We start from the raw sequence: 15,891 nt of genomic DNA, 5'->3' as shown, positions 1-15,891 counted from the left end.
ACCTTTCAATGATCTCAGTAGATCACGAAACATTACTGCAAAGCCACACATAACCTCAACCTGCTGTGCCACTCATCACATCCCCATCACTCTGCCTTCCCTACTCTAACCCTGCAAATCGTAATTTACACCAACTTACCTTGCACCTCCACCCATCCCTCTCTCTCTATCTTTATTATCAGCTCCCATCTCACTAGCCACCGCTCACACTCACCCTCATCCTAGTGCAATCATACCAACTACTAACAAGGCACTTGTGTGTTTCAGCCAATGTTCATGTAAAGTTTCTGTTAACATGGTGTCAAACATTGAAATCTGTATTTTCAACACTTTGCCTTCTTGGATAGGTCTGTGCGCTCCTTTGGGAGTTGCTTAGTGAGTTGCAGTGAATGGTGAGACATAACGTTAACCCCCGCAATGGTGATGAGTGTGAAAGGAATGGCTTGGGCATTGTAGGGATACGTTCTAGTGTTGGTGTGGTATGGTGCCCAACCTGGAACGAGGGTGTACAGCGTCAAGTGAAGTAAGTGTAACCATGATGAAGCAATTCCTGTCCTCCCAGGCAGCAATGTGGTCATGTGCTGATGCAATGTGTCCTGTGCAGCATCAGGTGATTGCAGAGAAGATTGGTGTTGTTGTTGGTGATGCTGGTGTGTTTAGTGATGTTGGTGTTGAGGCCGATCGTGGTGGGATTCTGAGGACCAAGATAAGATTTTTTAAAGGCCACCAATGCCGTTGGAATAGATGGCAGCTGAAGTTGAGATGACAAAAGCGATCTGTCTATGGTGAGAGACATTCCTCCAAAGAGGTGACACTGGATACAGAGTTTTCTCCAAACACTTCCAACATTCTTAAAGCGGAAAAGTGTATTCCAAATCCTGAAGGCTTCAGCTTCTAACATTGGAAAGTGAACAGCTGTGAAATGGTAGCTTTTTACCACTTTTCCAGCTGTCACCTATTCAGTGGAATGGAGAGTCATTGAAAACCCGACTCACTTGCCTGACATGATCCCTGAGTGCCGTGAAACTCGTCAAAAAGCTGGAGAAATGGTAAGTAGATGGCAAAATGCTGTTTAAGTACCTTTTAACAACTTCTTAACTATTTCAATTAGCTCACCCGCCGCTTAGTGTTGGGTCTCTAAAGCGCAGGCAGACCCGGCACTTGGGAAACTGATACAGAGACGGGTTCACAGCGGGATCAAGCCCCGCTGTCAATCTTTTAGAATGTGACAGTGGACCCGCCTCTGATCCCACCCTCTGAGCACCGGCAAAATCCCGACCCACGTCTCATTTATGTTCAATATATTTTTGATTCTCAAAGAAATTGCAACTTCTCTTTCTCGGGTGGCCACAGACCTGTGACCTATCAGGTAAAGAACTGTCAGGTGAGATTATCATTTGTGTAAATGCCTCCTTTTTCTATTGAAGAAAATGATAAAATTGCTTTTAATGTACTTTTCCTTTTTCTGACAAGTGTGAAGAGCCATGAGTGGGGGTTTCTCCTCCTGCTGAGTCACTTCAGTGACACCAATCAGGAGATACATTCTTGTGAACCCTGGAGTGGCTCTATAGGAAACAGCAAGGCCTGGTGCTTCAAACCAGCCTGAGGCCTGCTCTGAAGTCACCTGATCACAATGCTGCAGGCTCGAGAATCTGGTTCCACCATCTTGTTCTGTGGTTGCCCAGTGTCCCTAAGTTGCATGCCACATTGTTTAAAATGGAGCTTTTCCAAGCTATCTCCTTTAACCAATTTTATTCGATCAGGTAAGGCAGAGCAAGACTTGGCAAATGGATATCCTTACTGATTTGACTGTTATAAAATAATGTATATAAGTATGTTACGCTTTTGTAACCGATATACAATGTATATTGGAGTGTTATACTGATATACCAGATATTAGCATGAAATAGCAACAGAAATCCCTGAGGGTGAGGTAATGAAAGCTGTGGGGGTGTAGGATGTGGGGTGTAGGACATGGGGTGTAGGATGTGGGGTGTAGGATGTGGGGTGTAGGATGTGGGGGTGTAGGATGTGGGGGTGTAGAATGTGGGGTGTAGGATGTGGGGTGTAGGATGTGGGGGTGTAGGATGTGGGATGTAGGATGTGGGGTGTAGGATGTGGGGGTGTAGGATGTGGGATGTAGGATGTGGGATGTAGGATGTGGGGTGTAGGATGTGGGGTGTAGGATGTGGGGGTGTAGGATGTGGGGGTGTAGGATGTGGGATGTAGGATGTGGGGTTTAGGATGTGGGGTGTAGGATGTGGGGGTGTAGGATGTGGGATGTAGGATGTGGGGGTGTAGGATGTGGGATGTAGGATGTGGGGGTGTAGGATGTGGGGTGTAGGATGTGGGGTGTAGGATGTGGGGGTGTAGGATGTGGGGTGTAGGATGTGGGGTGTAGGCTGTGGAGGTGTAAGATGTGGGGTATTAGGATGTGGGTGTAGGATGTGGGGTGTAGGATGTGAGGGTGTAGGATGTGGGGGTGTAGGATGTGGGGTGTAGGATGTGGGGTGTAGGATGTGTGGGTGTAGGATGTGGTGTGTAGGATGTGGGGGTGTAGGATGTGGGGTGTAGGATGTGGGGTGTAGGATGTGGGGTGTAGGATGTGGTGTGTAGGATGTGGGGGTGTAGGATTTGGGGGTGTAGGATGTGAGGGTGCAGGAAGTGCGGTTGTAGGATGTGAGGGTGTAGGATGTGGGGGTGTAGGATGTGGGGGTGTAGGATGTGGGGTGTAGGATGTGGGGTGTAGGCTGTGGGGGTGTAGGATGTGGGGTATTAGGATGTGGGTGTAGGATGTGGGGTGTAGGATGAGGGGTATTAGGATGTAGGGTGTAGGATGTGTGGTGTAGGATGTGGGGTGTAGGATGTGAGGGTGTAGGATGTGGGATGTAGGATGTGGGGGTGTAAGATGTGGGGTGTAGGATGTGGTGTGTAGGATGTGGGGGTGTAGGATGTGGGGTGTAGGATGTGGGGTGTAGGATGTGGGGTGTAGGAAGGGGGTGTAGGATGTGGGGTGTAGGATGTGAGGGTGTAGGATGTGGGGGTGTAGGATGTGGGGGTGTAGGATGTGGGATGTAGGATGTAGGGTGTAGGATGTGTGGGTGTAGGATGTGGGGTGTAGGATGTGAGGGTGTAGGATGTGGGGGTGTAGGATGTGGGGTGTAGGATGTGGGGTGTAGGATGTGTGGGTGTAGGATGTGGGGTGTAGGATGTGAGGGTGTAGGATGTGGGGGTGTAGGATGTGGGGTGTAGGATGTGGTGTGTGGGATGAGAGGGTGTAGGATGTGGGGTGTAGGATGTGGGGTGTAGGATGTGGGGTGTAGGATGTGGGGTGTAGGATGTGAGGGTGTAGGATTTGGGGGTGTAGGATGTGAGGGTGCAGGAAGTGCGGTTGTAGGATGTGGGGTGTAGGATGTGGGGTGTAGGATGTGGGGTGTAGGATGTGGGGTGTAGGATGTGGGGTGTAGGATGTGGGGGTGTAGGATGTGGGGTGTAAGATGTGGGGTGTAGGATGTGGGGTGTAGGATGTGGGGTGTAGGATGTGGGGTGTAGGATGTGGTGTGTAGGATGTGGGGGTGTAGGATGTGGGGTGTAGGATGTGGGGTGTAGGATGTGGGGTGTAGGATGTGGGGTGTAGGATGTGGGTGTGTAGGATGTGAGGGTGTAGGATGTGGGGTGTAGGATGTGGGGTGTAGGATGTGGGGGTGTATGATGTGGAGGTGTAGGATGTGAGGGTGCAGGAAGTGCGGTTGTAGGATGTGGGGTGTACGATGTGGGGTGTAGGATGTGGGGTGTAGGAAGTGCGGTTGTAGGATGTGGGGTGTAGGATGTGGGGTGTAGGATGTGGGGGTGTAGGATGTGGGGTGTAGGATGTGGGGGTGTATGATGTGGAGGTGTAGGATGTGAGGGTGTAGGATGTGGGGTGTAGGAAGTGTGGTTGTAGGATGTGGGGTGTAGGATGTGGGGTGTAGGATGTGGGGGTGTAGGATGTCGGGTATTAGGAAGTAGGGGTGTACGATGTGGGGTGTAGGATGTGGGGATGTAGCGGCAGATCGGAGGCGGGAGCTTGAGGTGCGTGGGGAGGCCTATAAAGGCCCAGCGGCTGCGAGAGGCGGGAGAAAAAGCATAAAAGAAGTAGAAAGAAATCAAAAGGTGACGTCACAGCCAAAGAGGTAAGTGATTGGCTGGTGATTGGTGAGTAGCTTTTCTTTGTCTTTTTTATATCAGTAAGTAACCTGTTAAGATTGTTGTCACCAAATTAAGTGTATCTAAGGGTTAAGTCATGGCAGGAGAGCTCGGTCACATGATATGCTCCTCCTGTACCATGTGGGAACTCAGGGACACTTCCAGTGTCGCTGACGACTACGTGTGCGGGAAGTGTATCCGCCTCCAGCTCCTGACGGACCGTGTTGCGGATTTGGAGCTGAGGGTGGATTCACTCTGAAGCATCCACGATGCTGAGAATGACGTGAGTAGCACGTGTAGCGAGTTGGTCTTACCGCAAGTGAAGGGTCTACAGCCAGCTAGGGAACAGAAGACCAGCAGGAAGAGCAGTGCAAGGAAAGTAGTGCAGGGGTCCGCTGCGGTCATCCCCCTGCATAACAGATACACCGCTTTGAGTACTGTTGAGGAGGATGACTCATCATGGGAGGGCAGCAGTAGCCAAGTTCATGGCACCGTGGCTGGCTCTGTTGCACAGGAGGGCAGGAAAAAGAGTGGGAGAGCGATAGTGGTAGGGGATTCAATTGTAAGGGGAATAGATAGGCGTTTCTGTGGCCGCAACCAAGACTCCAGGATGGTATGTTGCCTCCCTGGTGCAAGGGTCAAGGATGTCTCGGAGCAGGTGCAGGATATTCTAAAAAGGGAGGGAGTACAGCCAGTTGTCGTGGTGCACATTGGTACCAACGACATAGGTAAAAAAAAGGGATGAGGTCCTACGAGACGAATTTAACGAGCTAGGAGCTAAATTAAAAAGTAGGACCTCAAAAGTAGTAATCTCGGGATTGCTACCAGTGCCACATACTAGTCAGAGTAGGAATCGCAGGATAGCGAGGTGAGGATGTGGGGTGTAGGATGTGGGGTGTAGGATGTGGTGTGTAGGTTGAGGGTGTGTAGGATGTGGTGTGTAGGATGTGGGGTGTAGGATGTGGGGTGTAGGATGTGGGGGTGTAAGATGCGGGGTCTAGGATGTGGGGGTTTGCAGGCTGTGGGGGTATTTGTTCTCCTAATCTGAGGAAGAAATTATCTTGTCATTGAGGGTGTGCAGCGAAGGTTCACCAGATTGATTCCCGGGACTGGACTGACATCTGAGGAGATCGACTGGGCCTGTATTTACTGGATTTAGAAGAATGAGAGGGGATCTCATAGAAACATATAAAATTCTGACAGGACTGGACAGGTTAGATGCAGGAAGAATGTTCCCGATGTTGGGGAAGTCCAAAACCATGATTCACAGTCTAAGGATAAGGTGTAAGCCATTTAAGACTGAGATGATGAGAAACTTCTTCACTCAGAGAGTTGTTAACTTGTGGAATTCTCTCCCGCAGAGAGTTGATGATGCCAGTTCGTTAGATATATTTAAGACGGAGTTAGATATGGCCCTGACGGCTAAAGGGATCAAGGGGTATGGAAAGCAGGAAAAGGTACTGAGGTGAATGATGAGCCATGATCTTATTGAATTGTGGTGCAGGATCGAAGGGCCGAATGGCCTACTCCTGCATGGCGGGACTGACCTATCAAGAAAGACTGGATCAACTGGGCTTGTATTCACTGGAGTTCAGAAGAATGAGAGGGGACCTCATAGAAACATATAAAATTCTGACGGGGTTAGACAGGTTAGATGCAGGAAGAATGTTCCCAATGTTGGGGAAGTCCAGAACCAGGGGTCACAGTCTAAGGATAAGGGGTAAGCCATTTAGGACCGAGATGCGGAGGAACTTCTTCACCCAGAGAGTGGTGAACCTGTGGAATTCTCTACCACAGAAAGTTGTTGAGGCCAATTCACTAAATATATTCAAAAAGGAGTTAGATGAGGTCCTTACTGCTAGGGGGATCAAGGGGTATGGCGAGAAAGCAGGAATGGGGTACTGAAGTTGAATGTTCAGCCATGAACTCATTGAATGGCGGTGCAGGCTAGAAGGGCCGAATGGCCTACTCCTGCACCTATTTTCTATGTTTCTATGTTTCTATGAAAGAACTGTACACATATTTATTATTGAAATGGCCTCAGTTCTTTGCTTGAACAGTATGACAGCTTTAATCATGTCTGTCACTCTCAATCAATACAGCACATTATTCGCAGTTAGACATGACCCCTTATTTCACGTAATCTGATAACAGACAACACTCCAATTGAACAATTTTTAGGTTATTTAATGCATAATTAAGTTGTAAGTGAAGGCTTAAGAAAATATTTTTTTTCCATTTCCTTGAGGTTTCCAGTGAGCCACCTATCCAGAAAATAAATCCAATGGGACTGGCCCTAAACATTCTGGACTGTCAGCTGCACCGAAAATAGGTCACAGATACCAGACAGTCGAGCCTGGAAAAAAAAACTCATACAGTCATCACCCAAATAAAATAGGATCTTGCGGAGACGTCGTTGGTGGTATTTCTCCAGAAACTTGAGGTGTCTACTGTACATGGTCCATGTCTCTAAGCCATACAGGAGGGTGGGTATTACTACAGCCCTGTAGACCATGAGCTTGGTGGCAGATTTGAGGGCCTGGTCTTCGAACACTCTTTTCCTCAGGCAGCCGAAGGCTGCACTGGCGCACTGGAGGCAGTGTTGAATCTCAACGTCAATGTCTGCTCTTGTTGATAAGAGGCTCCCGAGGTATGGGAAATGGTCCATGTTGTCCAGGGCCCCACCGTGGATCTTGATGACTGGGGGCAGTGCTGTGCAGTGGGGACAGGTTGGTGGAGGACCTTTGTCTTATGGATGTTTAGCATAAGGTCCGTGCTTTCGTACATCTCAGTGAATATGTTGACTATGTCCTGGAGTTCAGCCTCTATGTGCGCAGACGCAGGTGTCGTCCGCGTACTGTAGCTTGACGACAGAGTTTGGAGTGGTCTTGGATCTGGCTTGGAGACGACGAAGATTGAACAGGTTCCCACTGGTTCTGTAGTTTAGTTCCACTCCAGGCAAACGAGCCAAAGGTGGGCAGAGGAAATATTACAAGGACACCCTCAAAGCCTCCCTGATAAAGTGCAACATCCCCACTGACACCTGGGAGTCCCTGGCCACAGACCACCCTAAGTGGAGGAAGTGCATCCGAGAGGGCGCTGAGCACCTCGAGTCTCATCAACGAGAGCATGCAGAAATCAGGCGCAGGCAGCGGAAGGAGCGTGCGGCAAACCTGTCCCATCCACCCTTTCCCTCAATGAATATCTGTCCCACCTGGGACTGTGGTTCTCGTATTGCACTGTTCAGCCACCTAAGGACTCATTTTTAGAGTGGAAGCAAGTCTTCCTCGATTCCGAGGGACTGCCTATGATGATGAAAATAGAACCAAAAGAATCTCCGCCCCCATGTCGAATCCCAATATTAAAACCATAAACACACATGCAACTGAAGATAATAAAGCATTGAATGCAAAAAGACCATTTGGCACATCAAGCCACTAGACTATACAAACCAGTTTCTTCCACAGATCTTATGTAATGCCTTCTATCAGGAACCCTTCTAACCTGTTTAATATCCCGACGAAAGGTTTTGCACATTTTCTCCCTGCCCCCAAGAGTTAATCCAGAAAGATACCAGGATACCTGTCCTATTCTTGCATTCTACATCAGAGAGCCTCGGGGCAATTGTCTTGCTGGGCAGGATATTTGAATAATCCCAGCAACTCAGGATACTTATTCAACTCTTTTCTAAAGATGTCAATCCACACAGAATTAATAGCTTTAGGGAATCTATTCTATCTTTCCACTACTCCATGGGAACAAAAGACCCTCTGAATCTCAAATCTCACCAGGTTTAATCATTTTATACTCACGTCTTGCAGTCACAGTCCAAGACAAAAAAAAACTGCTTGCCTCCATATTATATATTATTTATTCTTCCTAGGAAATGAAAAGATTAAATCAGATTTCCCTTTAATCTTCTTTTCTGAGAGAAAGCAAGTTCAGCTCTGTGAGTCCCTCTTATTAAACTAGACAATCATTAAAGTTGCACTTCACCAAATCTCTCGAATGCAATTGTCATTTCAAAGGTGTTCTGCCCAAAGTTCCAGATATAGCCTCACCTATGATCTATGCAAGATTAGAATAACTTCTTTCAATTAACAACAAATGTACTCAAGATTATCTCATTATAACAACCTGCACTGATTACATAGAATTACATAGAATATACAACACAGAAACAGGCCATTCGGCCCAACCAGTCCATTTATGCTCCACTCGAGCCTCCTCCCATCTTTCCTCATCTACTCTATCAGCATAGCACTCTATTCCCTTCTCCTTTATATATTATCTAACCTCCCTTTAAGTGTTTCGATACTGTTCGCCTCAACTACTCCCCATAGCGAGTTCCACAGTCCCACCACTCTCTGGGTAAAGAAGTTTCTTCTGAATTCCCTTTTGATTTCTTGGTGACTATCTTACATTGATGGCCTCTAGTTTTGCTCTTCCCCACAAGTGGAAACACTCTCTCTGTGTCTACTCTATCAAAACCTTTCATAATTTTAAAGACTTCTATTAAGTCACCCCTCAGCCTTTTCTTTTCAATTGAAAAGTGACCCAGCCTGATCATCCCTTCCTGATAGGTATATCTAGGATCATCCTTGTAAATCCTTTGATATAGCATTTTTAACCTAGAAAAACATCCCCAGGCTTTCACAGAAAGATTTTTTTTTTAATGGAAACTGAGGCAAAGAAGGCGATATTGTTTTATTTATTTTTATTTATTCATTCTCAGGATGTATGCATCACTAGGAAGGCCAGCATTTATCACCTATCCCGAGATGCCATTGAACATACGAACACACGAACATTGATGGACAGGTAAAGACCCACTGTCCCACGCAATTGTGTTACCTTGTGTATCACAATATATACACTCTCCACCCCACCACATGATCTCCTGGGAGGGGCAAAAACAGATTTTTTAAAACCCAGGCCAATTTGGGGAAAAAATCTGGGAAATTCCTCTCCGACCCATTGAGACGATCAAAATTAGTCCAGGAGATCACTCTGCCCCTGAATTCCCTGTAGTACCTACCTTCTGTAAGAGTGGATCTCCACCCCAGCCAGAAACAGGTCTAGCTGGCTTGAAGTAATTCAGTGAATCAGCATGCACTACATGATATTTCAGCTTGTTCCAGAGGATCAATATTCACTAGGAAAAGAACCACCTCCTGACATCTAACCTAGATCAGGCCATATACAACTCTTTTAGGGAGTACAAAATAAACATTTGATCGAGTGCCCCCCCGATCTGGGGGACACTCCAGACACTTATAACTGCCCTCTTTTTTTTTCTTTTTTTTGTGTTTTTTTTCCTTTTGTGATTTTATTTGGGCATTAAAATCATATAATTTACAAGTGCCCCCTATAAAAGGGGTGGGGGACACTAAAACCCGGTCAGGCCATATACAACTTGAATTTGTGACCCCTGGTCCTCCCTAATCTATTTAATTGGAACAAACTGACAGCTGACTGTAATATAGTACTGCTCCACCTAGTGGACTACTGTGGTAAAGCAGCCATTGATGTTTTCACAATAAAGCATCAGGGACAGGTCACCTGACAAGTTCCTGAGTTAACAACGACCTTTAGAGTCTGTGTGTGTTGCGAGACCCAGAGGATTATATCACACTGACAAACTGGCAACCAGAACACAATCTATTCCCTTCATTATCTTATAAACCTTAATCAGTTCACCTCTAAGCCTACACTTCTCGAAAGTGCAGAGTCCCAACTGATTTAGCCTATCTTGATAATTAAGATGCTTTTAACTGGGAATTAGTCTAGTGGCCCGAGAAGATGGTGGTGAGCAGCCTATTTGAACCGCTGCAGTCCGTGTGGTGAAGGTACTCCCACAGTGCTGTTAGGGAGGAGTTCCAGGATTTTGACCCAGTGACAATGAAGGAATGGCGATATATGTCTTAAGTCAGGATCATGTGTGACTTGGAGGGGAACGTGGTGATGGTGTTCCCATGCAGCTGCTGCCCTTGTCCTTCTAGGTGGTAGAGATCGCGGGCTCGTGAGGTGCTGCCTTGGCGAGTTGCTGCAGTGCATCTTGTAGATGGTGCCAATGTTCCCTGTAATTTTTGAGGGGTATGCACAGCCCATTTAAGGGGCTTCACAGCCCATTTAAATTACCGTATATAGAATCCTGTATAATATTAGGAACATAGGAACATTGGAAGATAGGAACAGGAGTAGTCATTTTAGGCCTTTGAGCCATTTCCGCCATTCAATGAGATCATGGCTGATCTATGACCTAACTCCATATACACACCTTTGCCCCATTTTTTAAATTCGTTCCTGGGATGTTGGCATCACTGGCATGGCCAGCATTTATTGCCCATCTCTAGTTGCCCTTCCAAAGGTACTGGTGAGTCACCGTCTTGAACCGCTGCAGTATTGTTTTTTTTCATAGCAGTTTGGTACAATTGAGTGTCGTGCCAGGCCATTTCAGAGGGCAGTTAAACATCAACCACATTGCTGTGGGTCTGGAGTCACATATAAATCAGACCAGGTAAGGAAGGCAGATTTTCTTCCCTAAAGGACATTAGTGAACCGGATGGGTTTTTATGACAATCCGGCAGTTTCACCATTACTGAGTCTTTTTTTTTATTCCAGGTTTATTTAATTAACTGAATTTAAATTCCACAGTTGCCATGGTGGGATTTGTACCTTAATACCTTTGGTTAATAAAAACTCTAGAGAATTTTTCTCACTACATATTAGACGAACATATCTTTCCTGGTTGAATATCAGGTAAATCCACTATACAGTGTGGTACTGACCCATGCAACAACAACAACAACTTGTATTTATATAGCGCATTTAATGTAGTAAAACATCCCAAGGTGCTTCACAGGAGTATTATAAGACAACAAAAAAAATTGACACCGAGCCACTTAAGAAGAAATTACAGCAGATGACCCAAAGCTTGGTCAAAGAGGTAGATTTTAGGGAGCGTCTTAAAGGAGGAAAGAGAGGTAGAGAGGCGGAGAGGTTTAGGGAGAGAGTTCCAGAGCTTGAGGCCTAGGCAACAGAAGGCATGGCTACCAATGGTTGAGCAGTTATAATCAGGGATGCTCAAGAGGGCAGAATTTGAGGAGTGCAGATATCTTGGGGGGGGTTGTGAGGTTGAAGGAGATTACAGAGATAGGGAGGGGTGAGACCATGGAGGAATTTGTAAACAAGGATGAGAATTTTGAGATCGAGGCATTGCTTAACCGGGAGCCAATGTAGGTCAGCGAGCACAGGAGTGATGGGTGAATGGGACTTGGTGCGAATTAGGACACAGGCTGCCGAGTTTTGGATGGCCTCAAGTTTACATAGGGTAGAATGTGGTAGGCCAGCCAGGAGTGCATTGGAATAGTCAAGTCTAGAGGTCTTTTAGAGTGGAAGCAAGATTTCGAGAGACTGCCTATGATGATGAGAGGTAACAAAGGCATGGATGAGGGTTTCAGCAGCAGATGAGCTGAGGCGGGGTGTAAATGGGCAGTGTTACGAAGGTGGAAATAGGCGGTTTTAGTTATGCCACGAGTAAATGGCCGGAAGCTCATTTCAGGGTCAAATATGACACCTAGGTTGCGAACAGTCTGGTTCAGCCTCAGACAGATACTAGGGAGAAGGAGGGAGTCGGTGGCTAGGGAACGCAATTTGTGGTGGGGACCAAAGACAATGGCTTTGGTCTTCCCAATATTTAATTGCATTGCAAGAATCTCCAATGTTCAATTTATGATCTATGCCAAGGTGACAGAGGAAGCACAACAAGTGGCCTCCGTACCTCTAGACTAAGAAGAAGGAAAGTGAGTCAAAGTGGAACTGGATTAAGATTGCCAAACTCAGGATCTGTACAACTGGCAGAGAGAAATGGTTTAAGACTATGCTGAATCCAGCTTATAGATGTGAAAGAACAAGGTTACAAACTCATTGTGCCAGCCATTCTCTGACTAGTGAGCTATTTGCTTATTAGACAGAACTGCTTCTCTCGAGATAGAGACCCCTGGAACTAAGGCAAGCAACTAGAAGTCATCTTGTACTTGGAAAGCTTATTACTGTAAGACTTAGGTGAACCTGCAAACCAGTAGATAAGAAGATTGATTCTCAGTAATAAGATGAAGGTGTAGCTGGGAGACAGCACAACTGTAGAGAAATAAGGAGAGTTCTTCTCCTATTTTGACTGTTCTGCATCCAAGATTAAAGTTGGCAAAAGTCATTTCTGGCTGTGGGCATGACTTTCACCTTCAGCATGAGAGTAAAATGGGCGCTAGCTGATTGGCTGCCCAGTATAGACCACGCTCAATTTTCCTTTCGATTGATTGGTCTATAATAGTCTGTAACGGGAGGTCCATCCGTTACTGCCCATTATATGCGCACACCAAAGTTGAAACTTCCGGTGCATGGGCAAGAAATTCAACTCACGCCAATTTCCTGTGCACAAGGGACGGCAAAATCTTAATTACATAGAATTACATCGTATTTACAGTACAGAAACAGGCCATTTGGCCCAAATGGTCCATGCCGCTGTTTATGAGCCTTCTCCCACCCGACCTCATCTCACCCTATCAACCCTGGAGAGGCTGGGTCTGTTTTCTTTGGAGCAGAGGAGGGTAAGGGGAGATCTAGAGAGAAGCAGTTCTGCCTAATAAGCTTGTAGCTCACTAGTCGGAGAATGGCTGGCACAATGAGTTTGTAACCTTGTTCTTTCACGTCTGTAAGCTGGATTCAGCATAGCCTTAAAGCTTTTCTCTCTGCCAGAGTACAGATCCTGAGTTTGACAATCTTAATCCAGTTTCACTTTGACTCACATTCCCTCTTCTTAGTCTAAGGGTATTGAGGCCACTTGTTGTGCCTCCTCTGTCACTTTGGCACAGATCATAAATTGATCATAGATCATAAAATTATGAGAGGCCTGGATAGAGTGGATACGAAGGACTTGTTTCCCTTGGCAGAGGGGTCAACAACCAGGGGGCATAGATTTAAAGCAATTGGGGGGAGGTTTAGAGGAGATAGATGGGGAAATGTCTTCACCCAGAGGATGGTGGGAGCCTGGAACCCACTGCCTGAAAGGGTGGTAGAGGGAGAAATCTTCCGCATATTTAAAATATACTTGGATGTGAACTTAAAGTGCCGTAACCTACACGGCTATGGACAAAGAGTTGGAAAGTGGGATTTGGCTGGATAGCTCTTGGTCGGCCGGCGCGGACACAATGGGCCAAAATGGCCTCCTTTCCGTGCTATAAATTTCTCTGATTCTATAATTATATTCCTTTATCCCTCATGTACTTAATCTATCTCCCCCTTAAATCCATCTATACTATTCGCCTCAACCACTCCAAGTGGCAGCGAGTTCCACATTCTAACCACTTCCTGGGTAAAGAACTTTCTCCTGAATTCCCTATTGGATTCATGATGCACACCCAAAGGTATCCTGAAGACCTGATCAAAATTGGGCCTTGAGCCTCAATTGTATTAAACCTGTTATGTTTTTAGATGCTCTGACAATGACTCCATGAGGCAATGTGTTGCACTTGAACTGTAGTGACCTTAGTCATTTATTGATAACTCCAGAGTGAGGATCACACCTGATGGCCTGCCTTTTATACTAGGCCAGGCACACCTGTACAGGTAACCTACAAGTCTCCCATTGCTGTGCCACCTGGTGGCACACCTTGTGATAGTACAAGCAGTAACCATGTAAGATACATGACAAAACCAGCAAGCTGTAGACGACAATCGAGCTTCATGAGACCGGTCGTCAGTCGGGACCTGATCGATCCAGCCAGCTCTGACTCCGAGTAGGTCCTAGGAGGAAAGGCGAAGTCAGGGATGAGAGCTAAAAGAAACGGCAAGCATTTTAGTCAGGTTGGAACAGAGGGGAAAAGGGGAACCGGAAAACAATAGATACTCCGATCATAGACAGGGAGTTCATGGGATGAATGGCCTGCAAACTGTTCAACAGAAAAATGTTGGATGGTATAAAAGATCTCACTGGGACATAGGAACAGGAGTAGGCAGTTCAGCCAACATTCCCTATAAGCTGCACAGCCAGGGCCAACTTTTTCAAAGTTGAGTTTTGTGCATGCGTGATATTCAGAGGAACATTGAGTTCAGCCTCTCAGGCTTGCTCCGCCATTCAATGAGATCTTGGCTGATGTGTATCTTGACTCACTCTACCCGCCTTGACTCTGTAGCCCTTATTATCCTTACCTAACAAAAATCTATCAACCTCAGTTTCAACATTTTCAATTGATAGCTTTTTTTTGGAGGGGGGTGAAGTGTTCCAGACTTCCACCACCCTTTGTGTGAAGAAGTGCCTCCGACATCACCCCTGAAAGACCGAGCACCAATGTTAAGGTAATGCCTCCTCATGTTTCCACTGATGGGGGAGACTAGAACTAGAGGGCACAATCTTAGAATAAGGGGCCGCCTATTTAAAACAGAGATGAGGAGAAATTTCTTCTCTCAGAAGATTGTAAATCTGTGGAATTCGCTGCCTCAGAGAGCTGTGGAAGCCAGGACATTAAATAAATTTAAGATAGAAATAGACAGTTTCTTAAACGATAAGGGGATAAGGGGTTATAGGGAGCGGGCGGGGAAGTGGAGCTGAGTCCATGATCAGATCAGCCATGATCTTATCGAATGGCGGAGCAGGCTCGAGGGGCCATATGGCCGACTCCTGATCCTATTTCTTATGTTCTTATGTTCTTATTCTGGACTCTTCCACTAGAGTAAATAGTTTTCCTCGATATCAATGATCTAAACTTGAATGTTGGGGGTATAGAAACATAGAAAATAGGTGCAGGAGTAGGCCATTCGGCCCTTCGAGCCTGTACCACCATTCAATATGATCATGGCTGATCATGCAACTTCAGTACCCCATTCCTGCTTTCTCTCCATATCCCTTGACCCCTTTAGCCGTAAGGGCCACATCTAACTCCCTTTTGAATATATCTAACGAACTGGCCTCAACAACTTTCTGTGGTAGAGAATTCCACAGGTTCACAATTCTCTGAGTGAAGACGTTTTTCCTCATCTCGGTCCTAAATGGCTTACCCCTTATCCTTAAACTGTGACCCCTAGTTCTGGACTTCCCCAACATCGGGAACATTGTTCCTGCATCTAACCTGTCCAATCCCATCAGAATTTTATATGTTTTTATGAGATCCCCTCTCATTCTTCTAAATTCCAGTGAATATAAGCCTAGTCGATCCAGTCTTTCTTCATATGTCAGTCCTGCCATCCCAGGAATCAGTCTGGTGAACCTTCGCAGCACTCCCTCAAAAGCAAGAATGTCCTTCCTCAGATTAGGAGACCAAAACTGTATGATTAAGAAGTTTGCAGATGATACTAAAATCGGCTGTGTGGTTGATAATGAAGAAAAAAGCTGCGGACTGCAGGAAGATATCAATCAACTGGTCAGATGGGCAGAACAGTGGCAAATGGAATTCAATCCAGAGAAGTGTGAGGTAATGCATTTGGGGAGGGCTAACAAGGAAAGGGAATACACATTAAATGGTAGGATACTGAGAAGTGTAGAGGAACAAAGGGACCTGGGAATGCATCTCTACAGATCCTGAAAGTAGAAGTTGGTTAAGAAGGCATACGGAATGCTTGCCTTTATTAGCCGAGGCATAGTTATAAGAGCAGATGGGTTATGCTTGAACTGTATAAAAAACTAGTTAGGCCACAGCTGGAGTACTGTGT

The sequence above is a fragment of the Pristiophorus japonicus genome, chromosome 2 (assembly GCF_044704955.1).
Source record: "Pristiophorus japonicus isolate sPriJap1 chromosome 2, sPriJap1.hap1, whole genome shotgun sequence".
NCBI lineage: Eukaryota > Metazoa > Chordata > Chondrichthyes > Pristiophoridae > Pristiophorus > Pristiophorus japonicus.
This window is presented reverse-complemented; position numbering follows the sequence as displayed.